Source organism: Sphaerodactylus townsendi, linkage group LG13 (assembly GCF_021028975.2).
Source record: "Sphaerodactylus townsendi isolate TG3544 linkage group LG13, MPM_Stown_v2.3, whole genome shotgun sequence".
Lineage (NCBI taxonomy): Eukaryota > Metazoa > Chordata > Lepidosauria > Squamata > Sphaerodactylidae > Sphaerodactylus > Sphaerodactylus townsendi.
The window spans coordinates 48,755,077-48,778,842 of record NC_059437.1 but is presented as its reverse complement, the minus strand read 5'-3'; the positions used below and the strand labels follow the sequence as shown (position 1 = coordinate 48,778,842).

At 49.5% G+C, this 23,766-nt stretch overlaps 1 protein-coding gene across 1 annotated transcript in view; it reads left to right on the top strand.

Annotated features, from left to right (window-relative positions):
* Positions 1 to 589: 589 nt before the first annotated feature.
* MMP17 (matrix metallopeptidase 17) overlaps positions 590 to 23,766 on the top strand; it is a 171,837-nt gene continuing 148,660 nt past the window's right edge. The window contains exon 1 of the mRNA XM_048515015.1: positions 590 to 1,206. The gene's annotated coding sequence lies outside the window, so the exon portion shown is untranslated. The remainder of the gene's footprint in view (positions 1,207 to 23,766) is intronic.

Here is a 23,766-nt window from a genome sequence, read left to right as displayed (position 1 = left end):
TTTCTCCAGGGGAAACAAACTCCGTCATTTAGAGATCAGCTGTAATCCCAGGAGCTCTCCAGCCACCAACTTGGAGGCCGGTTAAATGCACAAGCAAGAGATCTCCGTCAGGAGGCAGGTAACTCTAAGGTCGAATCCCCACTACCGTCTTAGCCAGGTTTCAGAAGACAAACTAACCAGGTTTGAGGGACGACCTCCCCGGTCCAATCCCCACTACCGTCTTAGCCAGGTTTCAGGACACAAACGATCTCAAACCTGGTTAGTTTGTGTTCTGAAACCTGGCTAAGACGGTAGTGGGGATTGGACCTAACTGAACCAGCAGGGGATTTCCAGGCGCTACCTGGAGGTTGGCAACCCTAGAGGAGGCCGACCCCGCGTGGGATCAGCAGGGCCGGCTGCCCCTCTGGAGGCTCGTTGGGAAGGCGAAGGGGTCTCTGTCGAGGGGTCCCGGGGCGCGCCCCTCTCTCAGGCCGGAGCCCAGTTCCCGGTGCCCGGGGCAGCGTCTCCGCCTTCAGTTCCCGCCTTCCCGGTGGCCCCGCCCCGGCCCCGCCCGCTGCCCGGCTCTTCTCCGCCTCGTGCGAAGGACTATCCGGGCTGGAGCCGCGCGGCGGTCAGAGGCGGCTGCTCGCTGCTGCTGCTGCTGCTGCCGGGCTGAGAGCCGCCGGAGCCGGGCTTGGACCGCGCGTCGGAGCGCCCCCCGGACCTCTCCAAAGGCGCACGCCGCTTGCGCGCAGAGCCAAAGTTGGAGCCTTGGGTTTACATTGTATTTTTGTGTGGGGGTCTTTCTTTCCTCGGATCTGCCTTTGGGGGGCGGGGGGGGGGGTCCGCTTGGATCCGGCGGGAGCTTCAGCCGGAGGACGATGTGAGGCTGGCCCCCTGGCTGCGGGCTGGGGGGCCCTCGGCGAGCGGCCGCAGCAGCAGCAGCAGGAGGAGGAGGAGGAAGAAGAAGAGGAGGCGAAGCGCGGATGTCGCCCTCGGCCGCTCTCCGCCAGCCGATCGCCGGAGCCGGGCGCTCGCCGCTCCCCTCGGAGGCCGGGCGGCTGCGGGCGGCGGAGGACTGACGGAGGGATGCTCTGGATCGGGGCCCCGAGGCAGCCTCCTTCGCCTGCCCTCCGGGAGATGCTGCTCACGCTCGCCTTCTGCTTGGCATCGAGGCAGACCTGGGCAGCGCCCGTGCCCGCCGCCCCACAGATGACGCTGGGAGTTGTAAGTGGCACCGTCGGCGCTCGGCTTCTCCCCCCCCCCCCCTCCACGGGAAAGGGCAAAGGGGGGGGGGTTGAAGGAGGGAGCCAAAGAAAGAGGCGATTCATCCCATTCTCCATCCATCAGCCTGGCTTTCTTTCCCCTCCTTGGGTGCCTGCAAAGGTGGGGGGGGGAGTCAATGCCCCTTTCAGCCGCCGCCCCCCCCCCCCCCGGTGCCATCATCGCTGTTAGGTTGGCAATAGCTTCGCTGTGAGGTTGCTTTTCCTTAGACATTAACCAGACTCCAATATTGATAATGGTCATCTTGATTGGTTTTTATTGGGGGGGGGGAACACAATGAAGCAAAGACGCCTCCCATTTCCTGGAGGGGGGGATGCTTGAATTTATCTTTGGTGGGGGGGATTTGCGGAGATCTGTTGATCACTTTGGGGATCCAGCCGGCTGGAGGTAGCTGAGGAAGTAGAAACAGGTTGCTTTCGGGCGGGAGGGGGGCACCTGCCTGCTTGTGGCGCTCAACGTGGGGAGGTGTGGGTGCCAGGCTGGGAGAGAGGGGGCATTGCGGTTGGTACAGATGCCCGCCCTCTCTCTGGGAACCTCAACTTTCTGCCAGCGTTAAAGCCTTGTTTGGGGAGCGGGGGGGGGGGGGGAATAAATCGCCTTCTGCTTCTTTGGGTCTCCAGTGGATCCAGAAGCCCGTTAATCAGGATGCTCGAAACCCTTGCTGGTAGCTCTGCTTTAAAACCCAAGAGATGTGTGCCGTTCTTGGGAGTTTCCTTGCTGGATTTCTTTCCTTTCCTCCCCTTGTGAGTGGCAAAGATTCCGGTTCTGGCTTTTCGCACTGTGGAAATGGCGCCAGGGTTCCGAAAACACTGATGTGTGGCGAAGGAGGAGAGGAGCCCCGTGGTGGAACAGGAATGGTAATGCGGAGATGGACCCTGCGGGCAAGATGGCTCGGTAGATCCGCTCGGCCACCACCGCTCTGTCCCCCCAAGCTGCCAGCCACTGAATTGCGCTCTGTCCATGTTTGGGCAGTTGTTCCGAGCTTTTCCCTCCTGTGCGGAGACGGCTGTTTAGCTCTGGGCTGGTGGCAGCTCTTGGCAGACCCTGCCGATGTGCGGTCGCCCCTTCTGGAAAGAAAGCGGGGCCGTCGACTTCTTTCTCTGGTTCCCAGGTAGCCCACCTCTACCTGTCCAAGGGCTGCCCTGTTTACCTGGAGCTGGCCTTTCTGGTGCCTGCCAGAGAGCGGATGAGAAAACTCTCCTGGTTGTGGATTGAAAGCCAGGGAGATGTGAAAGAGTAGGATGGGTCTCAATGTTTGGAACCGGAGAGGTGCCTCCTGGTTGAAGCTTCTGGCACATCTGGGGAACTGGGTACCTGACGCGGCCGAGGACGGCTGGATTTAGCTTCTGAGCCACCAGTTGTCCATCCCTGCTCTGGAGGAGGAAGCTTTTGAGAAGGAGGAGAGTCCAATAATAGAGCAGTTGGGTTGTGACTGATTATGATAATCAGGGTAAGAAAAAGGAAGTTCTTTTTCACTTCCAAGAGGGATGGTCTTCTGGAATTCACCACTGATGGATGTGTTGGATGGTCACTTATTTAGGGGACAAGTCTGCTGGTGGATCTTCTGAATACTAGTGCTGGGGGGCAAGAACAGGGGAGGTTTGGGCCTGATGGTGGGCTTCCTGGGATCCTCTGGTTGACCACTGCGTACAACAGGATGCTGGTCCTGATGGGCTCCAGTAGGACCTCTTGTGTTCTCTTAGCTCTGTTCCACATAAATATGATAGTAGAATATTTCTCCACCACAGACAAAGCATGCTGGACTTTCTGTATGTTCCACCTGGGTCCTAGTGCCTACCTAACCATCCCCCCCCCACACACACACACATCCAGTTGAACATCTGAAAGTAAAAATACATTAGTACCGTGTTCAGTAATGCACAAAATAATGGTTTTGACGAAGGCAGTGCATAAAACTGAATGATGATTCTCATATTCGTTCGGGACTATATCCTAATGCGGAAGGAGACAACTTTCTCCACGGCTGCACGGTGCACCTCAACCGACCAAACCATCATCTTTATGTGAAACAGAGCATCTTCTCCATCTTGTTGCCACTAGGAAATAGGACCCAGCAGCTGTGTTGTGGAACTTGATGATCTCTGGTCCCCTGTTTTAGGAATGGGATTGTGATGCTATTTTGCGAGTGAGGGGCCCTTTGGGTGAGCTGCTCGGCCAGTCCATGCTTTGGAGGTGAAGGGGGCCATAGTTTGATAATACAGTCTGTTCATAGTATGAAGCCGGTCCCTCGTTTGGTTCCTGATGACTCTAGCTTGAAAGGCAGCATATAAGGGCACCATCGTTGGTTCGGTTCAGTGTGTTGCTCGATGGGGAAGCAAATTTTTTCTGCCATAGGAGTAAGCCAAGACACAGCAGCGTTGGCTTCTGCTGTCCTCTTGTGCAGGAGGAATCTAGCTTGAACAAGCTTGGATTTCTTCAATATTTGATGGTGTGGCTGTTCCTTAACTGGTGCCAGGCAGAGGTGAGACAACAGGGGGTCTGTGTTGATTGTAGGCAAGATGGACTATTTATTTATTTTTATTTATTATTTAGATTTTTATACCGCCCAATCCGCAGGGGCTCTGGGCGGTGTACAACATAAAACATAATTAAAACACCAATTAAAACAATTTAAGGCAGCGATAATAACAAGAGGCGTCCAGCAACCCCAATTTTAAAAACCCTCCCTAGGAGGGAGGAACGGCGAGACCCATTTGTTGGAACAGGGGGGGGGGGCACCATCAGCGGCTGGTCCCTCCAAAGGCCCGGCGGAACAACTCCGTCTTGCAGGCCCTGCGGAACTCACCAAGGTCCCGCAGGGCCCGGACAGTTGGAGGAAGAGTGTTCCACCAGGCCGGGGCCAGGGCCGTGAAAGCCCTGGCCCGCGTGGAGGCCAGCCGCATCATCGAGGGGCCAGGGACCACCAACAGATTGGCCTCCGCCGAACGGAGGCTGGTCTGATGTAGCAGGACTACTGGTCTGATGTAGCAGGACTCTTATGTGCTGGATGATTAGACACAATATCATTTTTGTTTGTTTACTTCATACCTTTCTCTTTACTGGGGACCTAAAATGGCTTACTTCATTCTGCTGTCCTCCATTTTATTCTCACATGGTTTGTGAGGTAGGTTAGGATGAAGCTCTGAGTCCAGCCTCAGAATACCCAGCAAGCTTCTGTGGCACTGTGGGAATTGGAACCTGGGTCTCCTAGATCAGGGGTGTCCAACTCGGGCCCTCTGGATATTCATGGGCTACGATTCCCATCAGCCCCTGCCAGCATGGCCAAAGGAGACCCCTGTCCTAGATCCTGCGCTGCTGTGCTGTAGTGGTTAAGAGCAGGTGGACTCTAATCTGGAGAACTGGGTTTGATTCCCCACTCCTCCACCTGAGCAGCGGACTCTAATCTGAGGACCTGGATTTGCTTCCCCACTTCTACGTTCCATCTGAGTGACCTTGGACTAGTCACAGTTCTCTTTGAACTCTCTCAGCCCCACCTGCCTCCAAGGTGTCTGTTATGGGGGGAGGAAGGGAAAAAGAGTTTGTAAACCCCTTTGAGTCTCCTCCAAAATGACGGAATGGCAACAATTTAACGATTCCAGTGTTCCTGCACTGTATTCCAAACTATTAATATATTTACTTGTCTTCCGAGTCTAGTGGGGGCAGCTTTTCTTGGGATCCCTGGTTTCAAAGAATCATTTTAATATCCAAATGTCATTGGATTGGATTTAGCTTTTCAACTATTTACACCCAGTTCTTCTGGACAGGACATCAGCTTCAAGCCTTCCAGAGTTCTATCATTTTTCAAGTTAACCACCCCCAGCAGAAAACTGGGTTCCTCCCGAATACTGGCCTGGGAAATTGGTAATAACATAACTTCATCTGAGAAATGGTTTCTAACCCAGCTGCAGAGATTGGCAGCCACCGTGCTTATGAGTTGCATCCGTCAGGAGAAGCCCAAGCGAGACGCGATCCTATGGCAGTCCTGAAAGACTAATGGATCTTCGTGTGATGCTGCAGATCTGTTTGGATTCTGGCACAGCCAATAAAAAAGAAGGAATCAGAATGTGCAGTATTGATTGGCTCTGCAGTGCCCGGAAGGGGAGGGATTAACTGTTTCCTCCCTTTGAAAAATTGTATCAATCCGAAATGGCCTCAAATTTGAAGTTGCTGTGAACCTCAAGAGAAAGGAAAAGGACGGGTGTCATACAGATGCTTCTTTTTCCTCTCCCAAGGGTGTGACCTGTAGTTCTTTCCTCACTTGAACCTCACAACAACCCTTTGAGGTGGGTCCGGCTAAGAAAATGGGGCCTCGATTTATATTGAGCCTACCAGAAGTGAGCACCAGTGGGATACAGAATGAGAATGTTAGAGGGGAATTTGGGAGATCCAGGTTTGAATCTTCACACTACTGTCAAAGGTTGCTGCGTTACTTGGAGCCAGACACACACTCTGAGTCTAGTCTACCTCTCAGGGTTGCTGTGAGGATAAAATGGAGGAGGAGCTAATGAGGCAAACCACATTGAGGAGAAAGTACAGTAAAGTTAGTAAACAAATACAGTAAATGTACTTTTTGGAGCCAGTTCAGACATCTGGGGATCTAAACCCAGATCCTTAGTGTTCTGTGTACTTTGAAGGTCATTGTGATACACTCTGTTGTGAGCCACAATCTTCAGATGTGTGGTATTCCTGCATTGTGCACTGTGGCTTGGGATCCTGGAACTGTACAAGGCAATATATCTGTGTTGGCTTTTAAAGATGCGATAAGATAATTTGCTGTTTGGTTGGATCATTCTGTGGTTTTCTCCTTCCTGCTCAGCCACAACTTGTGTGTGTGTGTGTGTGTGTGTGTGTGTGTGTGTGTGTGTGTGTGTCTTTTTTGTCTGTTTATGACCCCTATTCACTTTGCTGTATCTGTTTTTAAATTTGAAGCAATATTTTAAAGGTCACATTGCTGATCCCCCATCTCTGAACACAGTTACTTGGATTTAAATTCCGGTGCATATTTGGAGTCTACGGAACGCCCCTTGATACTGTTTATTCAGTCCCATTTCTTCTGTTTTTCAAGATGTGTTTCTGATACAGGATCTATCATAATTCTTGATCTGGATTCCGTCAGTCATGGATTATTGATTAATCAGTCAAGATTTACTGATCGTCTATAAGTGGCGGGGGGTTGAACGACTGAGTAAAAAGAAATCCCTGCGGCTATTTTATTAGCAAGGTTATTCCAGGCTCACATGCAGAAATATTCTTCCACATTTTAAGCAAGGAAGTATCACAACAATGCTTTATCTGCCATTCTTGTGTAGAGCAGGTCACTTGCTTATGATCTCTGTTTGTGGCAGTCTGTAACAAAGAAGGTGCGAACATTCACTGATACTGCTGGTTGCCCTTTAAATGAACCATTTGTGAACTCTGCCCTTTTTATGGATCAGTAGTGAGTTTATTTGTTGGGAAACACTGGGAATAGGTGGTTCGTGACTCATCTAGAAACCAACTGTGTTAGAGATAATTCAGTCCTCCAGGCACTCAAGTGGGCCAATCATATCAGGCAAGGACTGTACCATAATAAACAGAAGATGGGTTTCTAATTTTGGAGTTCCACCATGCATGAGAAAATCCCGCTCTGTGTTGCCTTTTTGCTAATGTGTCAACTTCCTGTGTGAAAGAAGATGTGGACGCTTCCGCCGTGTGCCTGCTGAGCTTTGGTATCGTTCTTTCAAGGGACTGTTCCATGTGGTTATGTATACACTTGAATGACATCTGAGAGTTTGGGAGAAAAGCTGCCGAACGAGCTACTGTGTTTTGCTTCTTGGGGCAGGAGTCAATGAAGGCAGGGCTGTGGCTCGGTGGTAGAGCACCTGTGTTGCATGCGCCAGGTCCCAGGGTTCAATCCCCAGCATCTCTCATTTTAAAAAATCCTGGTTGATGATATGGACAGCTGCTGCCAGCCCCAGTGGGCAGTACTGCCTTTCAAAGACTAGTGGCCCAACTTGGACTGTTCAGCCTCATGCATTTGCCCCAAAAGTAGAATCGTGGAATCATACTGTTGAAAGAGACCACCAGGGCCACCAAGTCCAACCCCCTACCATGCAGGGACACACAATCAAAGCACTCCCAACATATGTTCATCTAACCTCTGTTTAAAAACCTCCAAAGAAGGAGACTCCACAACTCTCCGAGGCAGTGAATTCCACTGTCGAACAGCTCTGAAGGTCAGAAAGTTCTTCCTGATGTTTAGGTGGAATCTCTTTTCCTGCACCTTGAATTCATCGCTCCGTGTCCTAGTCTCTGAGGCAGCAGAAAGCAAGCTTGCTCCCTCTTCGACATGGCATCCCTTCAGATATTTAAACATGGCTATCATGTCCCCCCTTAACCTTCTCCATCCAGATTAAACATCCCCAGCTCCCTAAGTCTCTCCTCGTAGGGCATGGATTCCAGACCTTTTACCATTATCATTCATCCTAGTGCTCCTCTGCCAGAGGTGGATGTCTGCTGGGTATGATGCTAGCCTAGAACCTGTGTTCAGTAGTGGTATGTCCCATGCCACCACCCCATTGATCTTCTCATATTGATCAAGCTTCATTCATACAAATCCACTAAATCAGATCTCCAGTAGGCAATCAAGCCCTATTGGGCAGGAGCTTCTTGGCTCGACCCATGTTCTAAAAATAGTTGGTAGATGCCATGGCAACCCCAGGCACCACATAGGGGACCCTCCACCCTACATCTCAACAACTTCAATATAATCATCATGGGCACAAACTTTTCAAAACAGGCCAGTTTTATCTTGGACTCTTAATAATTATGAAACTATTCCAGTTTCTAAAGAAATCGCCCATGTTCCTGGAACTTGAACCAGGCACCACCTGGAGGCAGGTAACTCTGAATGCTTAATACTACAACTGTGTCTGGGTGGGGATTTGAACCAACGGCTTCACCACTCCCACTATATGGCACTGCCTCTGGCCAACATATCAGGAGCCACCTGAGCTCCTTGGAAAGAGAGAGTGGAATAAAAATGGTTGGGCAGATGATGGAGACATCACCAGGTGCAAATTAAACTGAATTTGGACAGCCTACATGTGTGAAGGGGTACCCCATTCTGAACCCACTCATTTCAACAGGCTTTGGTTGGCAGAGATCTCCATTTTTTGGAGCAACGTGCGGAATGTATGAGATCGTTCCACTGGTGGCATATTGGTGAGGAAGACAGACTTTGTAGACTCTCTCTCAAAGACATCCTCTTTGGAATCCTTCCCCGCAAGGCAAATAGAATCCAGGACTGCTGAAGCATTTCCCTCGTCGTATTTGGAAACCAAGAAGCGTGAAACGACAGCGCTCGAAAGTTGCGCTAACCTTTTCAGGAATATTATGTCTCTGAGTACCCTCTGCAGTAAATGCAATGTCAATAGAGCTCTCGGGCTTGGAATGAGATTTCTGTTCTCTCTCTTTCCCCGCTCACCCTCCAGTCCTATTTGCTGACAACTGCTTGAAACTCCAAACCAAATTTCCTGGAGAGGTGAGTTAAAACACCCAGAAGGAGGAGACAGAAGCAGGGAGATGTGGGAGGGATATGTGCCCACCCTCATAGTGATGGGAGGTTGGGTGTGTAGTATTAGTAGTCCCAAAAGGATAAAAAAAAGAAAGGGAATGGGGCCAAAGGTAGTCTTCTTCAGCCAGTTAGAAGACTAAGGTCAAAAGAAGAAGAAGAAGAGTTTGGATTTTTATCCCCCCTTTCTCTCCTGCAGGAGACTCAAAGGGGCTCACAATCTCCTTGCCCTTCCCCCCTCACAACAAACACCCTGTGAGGTAGGTGGGGCTGAGAGAGCTCCGAGAAGCTGTGACTAGCCCAAGGTCACCCAGCTGGCGTGTGTGGGAGCGCACAGGCTAATCTGAATTCCCCAGAGAAGCCTCCACAGCTCAGGCAGCAGAGCTGGGAATCAAACCCGGTTCCTCCAGATTAGATACGCGAGCTCTTGACCTCTTACGCCACTGCTGAAGTATTTAATGTACCCAGGTTAGCAGTGCTGATATCTATTTGATGTTTATGTGTGGCCAGCTTATCTCCTGACACAGAACTTCCGGCAACTGTAGTACTTCCAACATTTGATATTCATCCAATGCCATGCATGACCAGTTTATCTCTTTACCTGGTATCCAGGTGAGATCTGGCAACAGGAGTACTTCAAGCTTCTCTTATTAGAGCAACAAGCAGCCGACTATTTGGATATTCCGATGTTTTGATGACGGACAAACATTCTTTTCATTTCAGCAGACTTGATTACAGGAGGTCTGTTTGATGCTTCACAATTGAATTGCAAGGTTTTCACTGAAGGGATATGATTTATACAGAGAGACTTGTCATCTTTCGTGCATATTTTGGAATCCCTTTCTTGTCTGTGCATGTTGTTCCCGTATGGCATTATTGTTGCCATTGTTGATATTTGGGTTATTGGCTATATGGTTTTTAATCGTTTCTGTTTTTATTGGTTTATGGTTTTATTGCTGTTTATGGTTTTATTGCTGTTTATCGGTTTATTTATTGCTGTTTATTGCTGTTTCTGGTTTTATTGCTGTTCTTTTGAGCCAGACAGAGCTAATTTTCTTCATATCTGTACTGTTTATGGCTCATTCTTTATATTTTGCTTTCTGACATTTGTTGGTGGCCATATTGATGACAGCAAGGGCTTGGAGGGATGAGGGGCTTCTCGGTTGGAGCTGAATCCAGGCATGACAGAGGGATGTCTGGCCACTTCTTGGGATCCTTCTGTCCTCCTTGATGACCCTTTTTCATATGGAGTGCCTCCAGGCATGATGGAGAAGTACCAGGCTGCTTCCTGACATTTGCTAGTGGCACCTCTCTTTCATGCCTGGATCTATTTCTGATGACGCTTCCGGGGGAGGGCGGTATAAAAATACAATAATAAATAAATAAATAAATAAATAAATAAGGTAAAAAGCTAAGTGAAGAAGCAAGGAGATGGGTGGAGGGCTAGCAGTTATGACCACCTAGAGCAGTGAAGGCTTCTTAGCAGGAGCTGGCTCCAGGCATGGTGGAGTTACGCCTGGCTGCTGCTTGCTTCTATGTCCTTATTTAAGAACATAAGAACAAGCCTGCTGGGTCAGACCAGAGTCCATCTAGTCCAGCACTCTGCTACTTGCAGTGGCCCACCAGGTGCCTTTGGGAGCTCACATGCAGGATATGAAAGCAATGGCCTTCTGCTGCTGCTGCTCCTGAGCACCTTTATGGTACCTGGAGGAAGGAGACCATTAGCTGGAGTCCATCCAGGCATGATGGAGAAGTATCTGGCTGCTTCCTGACATTTGCTAATGGCACCTCTCTATCATGCCTGGATATATTTCTGATGACGTTTCCCATAAGGTAAAAAACTGAGTGAAGAATAAAGGAGGTGGGTGAAGGGCTAGCAGTTAGACCAGTGGTTCTCAACCTGCCTAATGCCGTGACCCTTTAATACAGTTCCTCATGTTGTGGTGACCCCCAACCCTAACATTTATCCATTTTACAGATGGAGAACACTGATGCAGAGCGTCTTAGATGACCCCTGTGAAAGAGTCGTTCGACCCCCAAAGGGGTCGCGACCCACAGGTTGAGAACTACTGACCTAGAGCAATGAAGGCTTCTTATGATCACCTAGAGCAATGAAGGATTCTTAGTAGAAGTTGGATTCAGGCATGGTGGAGTTATGCCTGGCTGCTGCTTATGCTTTCTGTGGAGCTTGGTGGAAGGAGACCATCAGCAGGAAGCTATGGATGGTGCTTGGTGGAAGGAGACCATCAGCAGGAGTGCACCCAGACATGATGGAGAAGGGTCTGCCTGCTTCCTGGGCTTCCCTGGGCTTTATCAGTGGTGGTGGACACATGGAGGGACAGGGAGGCCTCAGCTGAAGCTGGGCCTAGATGTGATGAAGTGATGCCTAGTTGCTTCCTGCCTTCCCCTTAATGGTTCCGTCAATAGCAGGGGGGACATAAGAAAGGAGCTGTCAGAGGGAAGCGGATCCAGGCATGATGGAGGGAGAATGATCTTGGCACTGCCTGTGTATTGCTGGTGTAAAGCGACAACTGGTTTATTTAGCATAAACGTTTATGTAGCTCCCTCCAGACATTCAAGGCAGTCTACCAGTGGCGAAGGAACCAATAACTACAAATGACCCATGGATCTCAACAATACAATCTCAGCCCCCAGGAGGCAGGTCTCGGCAGGGAACCTAAAAACAATTCAAAAGTTAATTTTAAAAGAAATATCTGGCACTGCATGCACAGATTTGCAAGAAAATGCTTCTGGAAGATCAGAACTGCGGCAAGAAATTTTTTTCCTGCTAGGATGCTTTGGCCTAACCAGACAGGAAGGTGGAATTAGCTGAAGTATTTATTCCCTGTATCTTAATTGGTGAATGGTCTTTTATGAGATGAGATCATTCTTTGGGTAGGTTGCCATAGGTTTACAAGATTAGGCACCCTGGCTACTCATAAGGGCATGTATCTTCTGTGCCTACAGCAAACATGGTGCAGTGGTTAAGGTGTCAGACTAGGTCAGTGGTGGCGAACCTATGGCACGGGTGCCAGAGGTGGCACTCAGAGCCCTCTCTGTGGGCACGCGCAAACAGAGTCACCCCCCCCCCCCAATCTAGGCTGGCCTGGGCCGCTGGGCTCAATTATTAGCGTTAAACCTAAGATAAGGTGACCAGAATTTTTTTTTAAAAAAGCGGGGTGCGCGCGCAGCAGACTGAACAGCTCGCAGCTCGGGCTGGAGACAGAGCTCCCAAGAAGGGCACCTCGCGGCTGCCTTGCAGTTGCCTTCTGGGCGCCTTCCTGTCTCCAGCCCGGGAGCGCCGACGGCGAAAGGCAGTGCGGTCCACGCTGCCTTTTTGGGCGCCTTTTGCACGGCTCCCGGGCGAGAAGACAGGGAAGCTCCCTTCAGAAGGCACTGGGCGGCTGCGCTGGTGCCTTCTGGGGCGCGTTCACCTGTCTTCTGCCGAGCGCCGACGCAAAAGAGCAGCCAGCGGCTCCTGCAGCCGCCAGGAAGCGCGCTGCTGCTGGCGCATGCTTCAGCGGCTTCCGGGCAGGAGACGGGGAGCGCCCCAGAAGGCACCCAGCGGCTGCCGCGAGTGTCGCTTCTGGGGCGCTTCCCTGTCTCCTGCCCCGGAAGCGCAGGCGCTAGTGATATTCCTGCGGCCGCCCGGTCTGGCGTGCCATAGGAGGCTGATATTTCCCAACCCGGGACATTATTGAAGCCCGGCGGGACGCGGGACACGTCACGCAAAAGCGTGAGTATCCCGCGAGAAGCGTGACGGATGGTCACCTTAACCTAAGACCTAGTTTTGGGGAAGCAGTGTAGGTAACCCTGTTAAGCTCTGTTAAACCCCACTAATTTTCATGCGAAGAACTAAAGCATAATCCTTTACCTGGGATTAAGCTCGGTTGCTAGCAATGGGGCTTGCTTCTGAGTAAACTCTCCTAGGGTCGTGATTCACCCGTTGGAAAGTTGCACAGTTGCTTCAAAGCAAAGCCACCGACTGCCACCAAGCTTACTCCCAAGTAATGCAGAGCCAACCATTTTTTCTAAACTAAAACCTCAGTATTCAGGTTAAATTGCCCCGTTGGCACTTTGCGATAAATAAGTGGGTTTTGAGTTGCAATTTGGGCACTCGGTCTCGAAAAGGTTCGGCATCACTGGACTAGGTCTTGGGGAACCCAAATTCGATCCCCACTTGGCCTTGCAAACTTGCTTGGGGACCTTGGGCAAGTCGCACAGGCGACTTGTATTTGGATGGGAATCATCCAAGGAAAACCAGGGTTGCTACGCAGAGGCAGGCAATGGCAAATCACTTCCCAAAGTCTCCTGCCTTGAAAACCCTTCAGGATCACCATAAGTTGGTTGTGACTTGACGGCAAAGCACCCCAAACCCCTGTGCTATAGAAGCAGTGTCCCAAATCTGCCCACGAGTGAAGCTGAATGTAAGCTTCATTCATTTGTTCCAAGCATGTATTGTTGATTAAATGGGAGCTTGAACGTACCTGCGTGCCCCGCTTTGTAAAGCAAGCTGTTTGCCTAATTTGTTTGCACACCTGGCAAATGGTCGGCAAACCATTTAAAACCCGAGCTAGAGAGCAAGAAGCAAAACACTGCCAGTGTGTGCAAGCCCCCCCTCCCATTTCAGACATTCCAACAAACCGTGGTTAAGTCAAAGGCTTTCCAAGCCAGGAAGTCTGTCTTGGCTTTGTGCATGAAGGAAGGGGAGGGGGCACATACGAACCAAAGTTTGCTAGCTCTGAGTTGATGGTAGACAAACCTGAGTTTGCTTGTGACCTCTGAATACAGGCTAAGTTGTATTGCCAGCAGCTTAGCATCCTCAGGAAAGTGGGAATAGATCCGAACATTCTATGCCCATGATCCAGAACACTGCAAGAAATCAAGATCTTGTTCTGCCTGCAAAGCTTGTACACATCCATTTGCACATGTGTAGAGTTATCTGCGTGGCGGGAAAAGAGAGTAGATTTTCGGTGTGCCTGCGAAGAGCCCAAGAGAAGGACCCAAAAATGTGTAAACGGTGCTGCAAACGGTAGCACCCAACTGTGTGTTTACAAGTAAACGAGGAGGAGGAGGAGGAGTTTGGATTTATATCCCCCCTTTCTCTCCTGTAGGAGACTCAAAGGGGCTTACAATCTCCTTGCCCTCCCCCCTGGGATTATGTAACTGAGGGAGAAAGAGACGTCAGCTCAGAACGGAGCACCAGTGTGACATTACAGTGTACAGATTCCAAGCTGAGTGCTTCTCTACCTGGTTGAAGCCCAAATCTCTAACCACTACAGAAGAAGAAGAAAAAGAAGAAGAGTTTGGATTTATATCCCCCCTTTCTCTCCTGCAGGAGACTCAAAGGGGCTTACAATCTCCTTGCCCTTCCCCCTCACAACAAACACCCTGTGAGGTAGGTGGGGCTGAGAGAGCTCCGAAAAACTGTGACTAGCCCAAGGTCACCCAGCTGGCGTGTGTGGGAGTGTACAGGCTAATCTGAATTCCCCAGATAAGCCTCCGCAACTCAAGTGGCAGAGCTGGGAATCAAACCCGGTTCCTCCAGATCAGAGTGCACCTGCTCTTGTTAAACCTTCATAACTATACTCCAAATAATATCTCATTTTTAGTCTTCCTGTGGTATGTGTGAAAAGTTTGTCGACATGTAACCACTCCTTAATAAGACCTCAATATGGTGGCAGGCAGTTGAATCCTCATCCACAATCTGCGTCAAATTATCGCTGGGAGAATAACCCCAGTAATTGAAGTCATTTGTAAAGTGAGGGTGTTCCGGTGGTGAAATAACAGCAGTGTTCCCTTGGTAGGTTACAGCGTGGCTAACTTGCTAGGGCTGTACTCGTGATTCCTTGCATGGGAGCGGCGCTTCTGGGAGCAGGGAGCTCGGAGAGTTTCCCCCAAAGTATGCAGCACAGTGAAGAGAAGAAGTGTTTGGATTTATACCCCAGCTTTCTCTCCTGTAAGGAGACTCAAGGTGGCGTAGGAGGTTAAGAGCTTGTGTATCTAATCTGGAGGAACCGGGTTTGATTCCCAGCTCTGCCGCCTGAGCTGTGGAGGCTTCTCTGGGGAATTCAGATTAGCCTGTACACTCCCACACATGCCAGCTGGGTGACCTTGGGCTAGTCACAGCTTCTCGGAGCTCTCTCAGCCCCACCTACCTCACAGGGTGTTTGTTGTGAGGGGGGAAGGGCAAGGAGATTGTCAGCCCCTTTGAGTTTCCTGAAGGAGAGAAAGGGGGGATATAAATCCAAACTCTTCTTCTTCTTCTTTCCCTTCCTTTCCCCACAACAGGCATCTTGTGAGGTAGGTGAGGCTGAGAGAGTTCTGAGAGAACTGTGACTAGCCCAAGGTCACCCAGCAGGAATGAAGGAGTGCGGAAACACATCTGGTTCACCAGATAAGCCTCTTCCACTCGGGTGGAGGAGTGGGGAATCAAAACCAGTTCTCCAGATTAGAATCCACCTGCTCTTAACCACTACACCACGCTGGCTCTCAGTGCAGTCTCAGTAGTGTAATAGGTAACCCAGAGGTGCTTGTAGTTATTGAATTAGGTAATTTTTCGGTTCCTTTTCTTTCTGTTTTTAATATGACCAGTGTTCTCTTAACCCAGTGGCCTGCTTCCAGCAGTGAGCAGTTTGATGCCTTTGGTAACCTTATCAAAAGAGCGTAAATCCACCCCTCTGTGGTTTATCCCTAGAATCCGACCATCAGAGATATACTGGCTATAACCACCGAAGCTCCTTTCGCTCCCCAACTGTAGCTGACTTCTACTGACAGACTTCTGTTCTGCAGCTTAAAGAACATGATTCTCCAGAATGTGTGTTTAGAGGGCGATTGACCTTCTTTTTCTCTCCGAAAGGAGTCGCCTCGGATGCAAAATACAGCTTTTAAAATACAGGGCTTTTTTCCTCATTTGCCATGAAGGTAGGCCGATTCTTCACACAGCCAGTCTTCCCGGGGACTTTGCACACCAACCTCAAGGGAACGAAGCGCATCTCTTCAGAGGCGGTTTTATCTTCAAAGCAATGCCAGGTTTCCATTGGAGATTGAAAGATTGGTGTAGCATTGTAATATTAGGCTTGACAGGCGTGGGTCTGGCTCCATAGCTCTCAGAAGTGTGTGTGTGTGTGTTTGTACGGAGAGGTCGCTGACTCTGTATTAAAACTTGTCAATAGATGGGGCGACAGGAGACGGAGATCTTTCAAATTGGACGCGTTGTCCTCCTATCTTCCTTAGGGAGCCGAGGGCAGTAAACCGCCCAGTTTTATCCTCACTGCAACCCTGAGGAGGAAGTTTGACTGGGATTTGGTGATTGGCTCCTCCACCCTGGCAAACTTAACACTGAAATGGGAACTTAAATAAGAATCAGAGTGTTTGGTGAGAAATTACCTTAGAGGTCATCTAGTTCAACCCTCCTGCCCAATAGAAGAAGAAGAAGAGGAAGAAGAGGAAGAAGAGGAAGAAGAAGAGTTTGGATTTATATTCCCCCTTTCTCTCCTGTTGGAGACTCAAAGGGGCTTACAATCTCCTTGCCCTTCCCCCCTCACAACAAACACCCTGTGAGGTAGGTGGGGCTGAGAGAGCTCCAAAAAGCTGTGACTAGCCCAAGGTCACCCAGCTGGCATGTGTTGGAGTGCGCAGGCTAATCTGAATTCCCCAGATAAGCCTCCACAGCTCAGGTGGCAGAGCGGGGAATCAAACCCGGTTCCTCCAGATTAGATACACGAGCTCTTAACCTCCTACACCACTGCTGCTTAGGCCAGCCATGCTTTCTTACCCTAGCCTACTTCTCAGGGTTGTTGTGAGTAGCAAGAGTTCCCAGGAAGAAGGGCATGATTTTTTAAAAACAGAAGATGGATAGATATAAGGTGGCTGCTTTAGAGAAGTGGCGTCAAGCTTGAGGGAAGGAGGAAAAGAAATAGGGAGGAGCTTAATGGGTGGGTTGTTCCCAATGTAGAGAGAACTCCACAGAAAAACTGCCCTCCACAGAGGGCAGGTCAACCCAATGCATTTCAATGGGTGGCAGACCTGTCTCCTGAGCAGCCAAGCGTCTCTTCTGTGTATGTGTGTAGCTATGAAGATAGCTCCTTGAAAATAAAATAAAAAAAAATAAGGAAACTATATATTGCTGGAATCAGCAGGACCAACTGAGTACACCTATGTACTTTTTGGGCTGAAAAGGTGCCCAGGATTGGAGCCTGCAGAGCAAATGTCCCGAGACAACCTTCAACAAATGGAAGTGGTGTTAAGTCTTGGACTAATAATCAATAAGCGGACTCTAGAGACAGGATCACTAATCTTTATTGAGTTGGCATCAAGGATTCAGGCTCCAAAAAGCCACTTCTGGCGATCTTGGCTTTTACAGTCATATTTATCCCCCTTTGACTCTTCTAGATTCTCCCCTCTGATCTTCCCATCGATTGTGAGAAAGGAGGTATGAAAGACTTTTGTTTTCGAATTCAAGTATCCCAAAGCCTCCAATCCTCCCTTCCCCCCATCCGGAGTACCATGCAGGGTCAGCCTAGTTATCTACATTGCTAAGCGCATAGAAACAGAGCAAAAGGCCCATTAAGATAAGACAGGTGTGACCAGTGGTGAGATCCCAAAATTTTTGTAACAGGTTCCCATGGTGGTGGGATTCAAACTGTGGTGTAGCGCCAATGGGGCTGGGCAGGGCACAATGGGGGCATGGCCGGGCATTCTGGGGGCGGGGCGTTCCTGGGCGGGGCTGTGGCAAGGACACAGCTGCTGCGCCGGTTCTTGGGCGGGAAACGAATGCACACAGGCGCAGTCTGCCACGCATGCCGGTGCACCTCCTGCTTCAAGTTCTGCGCGCTACTGCTGAGAGGAGGGGCGTAACTAAGGCAAAAATCATGTGGCTAAATCACCAATTAGTAACCCCCACTTGGCACACACAAATAATTAGTAACCTACTCTCGGGAACCTGTCAGAACCTGCTGGATCCCACCTCTGGGTGTGACTACGTAGAAGGTAAGTGCTTACACCCCCACCCCAGTGGATCCTACTTCCTTAGTCCAGGTGTGCCCCTTGATGCCTCCGTGTCTGAGGGCAGGAGGGGGCAGGCGCCGCTCCTGACAGGTGGGGAGAATGCCTTCCGCAGCAGACGAAATGTTGGGCCCAAGCGGAGGGTGAAACTGACCAGAGAGCAAAACATAAGACATCTCCTGAGTTCTGCATTCCACACAGCCAAGCAGGAGTCATCTTGCAAGAGGCTTAGGGGGGAAAGATGCACTTTGATCTGTTTTTCTTTTTAAAAAGTGTCATCTTGAGTAGAAATAAGGAGTCCTAAGGATGTCTTGGGGAAAAGATTGTGCGGAGTGCCTCCCCCCCCCCCCATCCTCATGATGTCTAATTCCAGCTGTGTTGAACAGACCAGCGTCTCCTCCGGAAAACCCTATGGGGTTGCCATAATCAGCTGCAACCTGACAGCCCTTTCTGCCTCCGCCTCCTGGTTTTTGGTCCCATGTTCTTACCACTTGGGCTTTCATAACAACGAGCTGGTTCCAATAAAAGCGACAAACTCTCCATCCCTGTATAACTTGGCCACGGATTGTGGTTAGGAAGATACACTGCATTGACCTAGAGTGCTCCTCTAATGGCAAAGTAAAGCATTTAAAACAATGTAAGTTATCTAGAATGGCAAACTGAGACAAAGCCATCCCGACGAGAAAAACAGAAATATGGACGAGGAATATATATCCAGAAGGGAGGGAAGCTGGCCCATAAAGTGTTATAAGCTGTTTTTGAAACTTCGGCTGCGTCTCTTGGCTGTTTCTGCTGTATGTTTTAGTTTTAAAATAAGGAGTTCGATTTAAGACCTTGTTGGAAGCCAAATTGTAATGGAGGCTAAATCAAGTTGACAAAGGGCTGGCTGGGAGCTTTGCAAACGGGCCTAGGTTCTGTGAAAGCGTTTTAATCCCAGATTTAAAGGGGAGGGAGGGGACCGAGCTCTGTCTGGTAAAGACGGTGACTTCCTTTTGAGCCCGGAGAATGCCAGACCTTAAGATGCGGCGCTGCAACTTTGTCCTCCGTTCAGTTGCTATTGAGAGCTTAGTCTTTTGCATTTCGGCGGGTAGTTAGGCGAAATTACTCAAAGATAAATGAGCCCTCTTTCATCCAGCCCTCTGAAGCAGCGGGGATGGAAACTTGCTGGCTTTTCTCATGAAAAACACTTCCCTGTTAACACAAAAGACCATATTTTCACACGGCCAAGCATTCGACCCAGCGTGGGGCTAATCTGGTTCCTTGTGAATTTTGGCCATCCATTTGGCAGTCGTGTTAAAGACAAGGTATAACGTCTTTTTCTGTCTCGGTGCTACCAGGAAGCCATCTTAAGGCAGCATGTGCTTTGGCAAACAGTTCAAAATTGACCCTCGTGCAGCCGCCGGATATTTGGCTGATGGGGAGTTGATTTTGGCAGCGGATCGACGCATGATTAATTTGAGGTTCTCGTATGATTATAAGATAAATCCAAGCTGAGCGGCTAATGTGAGTCGAAGCTGCCAGTTAGGCAGGTCCATCTCTGAGAAGTTAAATGGACTCATACCTGTCCATTTTTCCAGTTTGGGCATAAGAAGCCCTTAGAGAGCATTTTTAGCCAGGTAAATAGCACAGGAAAGGAGGAAGAAGAAGAAGAAGAAGAAGAAGAAGAAGAAGAAGAAGAAGAAGAAGAAGAAGAAGAAGAAGAAGAAGAAGAAGAAGAAGAAGAAGAAGAAGAAGAGGAGGGAGGAGGAGGGAGGAGGGAGGAGGGAGGAGGAGGAGGAGTTTGGATTTATATCCCCCTTTCTCTCCTGCAGGAGACTCAAAGGGGCTTACAATCTCCTTGCCCTTCCCCCCTCACAACAAACACCCTGTGAGGTGGGTGGGGCTGAGAGAGCTCCGAGAAGCTGTGACTAGCCCAAGGTCACCCAGCTGGCATGTGTGGGAGTGTACAGGCTAATCTGAATTCCCCAGATAAGCCTCCCCAGCTCAAGCGGCAGAGCTGGGAATCAAACCTGGTTCCTCCAGATTAGATACACAAGCTGTATCTAAGAAAAAGAAGAAGAGTTGGTTTTCATACCCACTTTTCTCTACCTCTGGCAGGATGTTTTTCAAGGAGGACTTGCTGTCAGGGGTCTTGTAGACCGAATAATGGAAGATTAATATCTCCATTGCTGTGGCAGCTAAATCTCCATGTTTAGAGTCAGTGTATCTTTAAATGGCATGGTGCAACAACAGAGCCAGTAAGAAGAAGAGTTTGGATTTGTACCCCACTTTTCTCTACCACAAGGTGTCTCAAAGCAGCTTATAATCTCCTTCCCTTCTTCTCCCTACGAAAGGCACCTTGTGAGGTAGGTGGGGCTGAGAGAAAGACCTGTGACTGGCCCAAGGTTACCCAGCAGGGCTAGAAGGAGAGAGGATTAACCCAAGATGACCAGCAAGATTCATGGCGGGGACCCAATCTCCAGATCCTATCATACATATACATGCAACCATCTTATACCATGCCAGACCCTTAGAAGATCAAGATCAGCTTGGCCTGTTTGGACTGGCAGTAGCTCTCCAAACTCTACACTCTACTATGTATTCCTGATCCTTTTTGAGAGATAAAGATAGAGATAAAGCCACCTGGCATCCTGCCCCCACAGACCAACAGAAACATCTTGTTTCCCATGGGAGTAGAAGTGTCAGGGGTAAGCCTAGTTATCTACATAGCATGTGAAGCCATAAAGAAGAGATCAAGGAAAGAGTGCCCCATTGCAGCAGTGGTAATATATAGCAGGGTGGTTCCATACATCTTGTAGTGATTACATTGAGCTAGGAATGGCATCTCAATCAACTAGATACAATCACCGGCAATATATCTTGTAACAACTATATGGAGCTAAGAATGCATCTCAATCAACTAGGTGCCATCCGTGACACCACTGCAGTAAAGGTCTTGTCTAGTCATCCGCTGCCTATCCTTGTACAACTGGAGGGACCTGGAGTTGGGCATCTGGATACAGGATGGGAACATGGGAACTGGTGAGCCTTCCTCTCTGAAGGTTGACATCTTTCAACCTTGGAGCAGCAGTGGCGTAGGAGGTTAAGAGTTCGTGTATCTAATCTGGAGGAACCGGGTTTGATTCCCAGCTCTGCCTCCTGAGCTGTGGAGGCTTATCTGGGGAATTCAGATTAGCCGGTACATTCCCACACACGCCAGCTGGGTGACCTTGGGCTAGTCACAGCTTCTTGGAGCTCTCTCAGCCCCACCTACCTCACAGGGTGTTTGTTGTGAGGGGGGAAGGGCAAGGAGATTGTAAGCCCCTTTGAGTCTCCTGCAGGAGAGAAAGGGGGGATATAAATCCAAACTCTTCTTCTTCTTTAACTTGGGAACTGGTGAGCCTTCCTCTCTGAAGGTTGACATCTCTCCTATAGCAGGACATCATGATGCAGCAGGGGAGGAGCAGCAGTGGCGTAGGAGGTTAAGAGCTCATGTATCTAATCTGGAGGAACCTGGTTTGATTCCCCGCTCTGCCGCCTGAGCTGTGGAGGCTTATCTGGGGAATTCAGATAAAGGCAAGGAGATTGCAAGCCCCTTTGAGTCTCCTACAGGAGAGAAAGGGGGGATATAAATCCAAACTCTTCTTCTCTTCTTCTTCTTCTCCTGTAGCAGTAAACCATGATGCAGCAGCATCCCTTTGCGGATGGAAAAGTTTGCCCAGAGCAAAATGTTTTCTGTTGATTCCAGTTCCCTTAAGCAGTCAAGCTCCCAAAATCTCTCCTACTTTTCTGTTGGAATTTTGGAACCTGCTGCTTTCCGGTTCTTGGCGAGAGACACTTGCTCTCCGAAACCTGATTTGCTGACTCCAATGCCTGGGATAAGGCTGAGTTCTGCATAGTCCGAAAGAGCCAGCGAAATCACGTGAGTGCTCAATAATTCCTTGGAGAGCGTCTGCAGAAACGCTGACTCGGTTTTCTTAAAAACGCATCTTGACAAATCCAAACTGGCTCTGGGCAAGCTGGAGTCGTGTGTCTCTGCCGTCAAGAATTTTCTTTCCTGGCCCGGAAAGAGGGCCGAGGCTTCAGAATGGACCGTACCGCTTGAGACCACAGGTGAGAGATTGAATTTGGGCTACTTTCGTAATTCCCTGTGACAGGAAAACTAGTTCAGGCCACATTAAAACAGAGCTTTGAAGAAGAATTGTAGGTCTGTATCGAGTTTAAACTTGAATTCTGCAATTTTCCTGTTGCAGTCGTGAACTTCTGAAGGAGACTTGAACAGGACTCGAATTGACTTTGGTGGGTTTTGCAGGATGTGTGGCCGTGGTCTGGTAGTTTTTGCTCCTAATGTTTTGGCAGCATCTATGGCTGGCACCTTCAGAGGCCTGTCACAAAGAGAAACACCTCTTGGGCCCTTTCTGCCCAGGCCAATAAACCCAGCTGAGAGATGGGTTACATGAACTCGTTCTTGCCTTGGGCCCTTCACATGGCTTGCTGTCCTGTGGACAGCCAGCCATGCAAATGGGGCATATGCCTTCACACAGAGGCACATGCCATTTTGGGTCCCTGCCTCCCCGCCCGTTCCCCCTGCGTGGCTGCACAGGCGGGAGCCGAGTGTGTGATTCTCTGGTTTGATTGCGGGCCCAGAACGTGGCTCACTACCGCAGCTGTTTGCTCGGCCGCGACTGTGAGCTGTGTTAAAATAAAAGAATTACTGAAAATGTGATTCTCAAAAAAAAACCACCCTGCAGCCAATAGCGGGGGAGGGTTAGACCAGTATGAGGGGTGGGAACCGTGCAAAGTTCCTGCCCAACACGGGCTTCATCCCACCCTTCACCTACGTTTCTTGGGCCGTGTGGAAAGGGCCTTCCTGTGACATACCTCTGAAGATGCCAGCCATAGATGCAGACGAAACATTAGGAGCAAAATCTGCCAGACTGTGGCTACACAGTCTGGAAAACCCACAACAACCAGTTGATGAAGGCCCTGAAAGCCTTTGACAATACACAGGACTAGAATTCTTCAGTAAATGTAGTAAGATGGGCGGAAGCTTAACAAATCTGACAGTAGTCTTAGTCTCCATAGAACCTGTGTGGTGTTGTGATTGTGGTGTAGAATCGGACCTTGAAGGCCCAGGTTTAAATCTTTCCTCTGCCTTGGAAACTTCCTGGGTGGCCTTGGGCCAGACACCCACTCGTAGCCCAGCCTCCCTCCTAGAGTTATTTTGAGAAGGATAAAGGGAGAGGAACCACATAAGCTGCCGTGAGTTCTCACTAGGAAGAAAGGTTGACTATAATGCTGTACAGTAAAATAGATGTTAAAATTGCTTTGCATCACTAAGTAATCTCTGTTATCGCCAAACGCAGGCGTTGCCAGTGATCACTATGCTTTCTGGGGTTTGTGGAAATATTCCAAACCAGGCCTTTGAACTCACTGTTCACACGTTTCCTTCTGTATGTAAAAATCCGTCTTAATTGAGAATTTGCTTCAGCTGGCTCGGAGGCCAAGGACTCGAGTGCATCTGTGCTACGATACATTTGTTCGCTCTTTGAAATTCCCTGGAACACACTCTCTTTTTATGGCTGAGATGCTGAGCCGTAAGAAGTGTGGTTGCAATAATGAGCACGTTTTGTAATATTGCGGCGCTGCCCTTCTGTAGTGTTTCATTACCGGCTCATGTGGCGTTTCCAGGGATTTCAAGATAGACCTCTGGGGCATCCAGCGAATAGAAGGAATATTTATTTATTTATTCATTGGATTGAATACCCGAGACAGTCTGGAAGGATTGTATTCCAGAGGAATTTGGAAAATCAGGAGCTGCTAATGGGCTTGAACCTCATAAGAGAGAGTTGGGCGGGGGGGAGAGACGGGGGAGAAGAAGAGTTAGATTAATATCCCCCCTTTCTCTCCTGTAGGAGACTCAAAGGGGTTTACAATCTCCTTGCCCTTCCCCCCTCACAACAAAC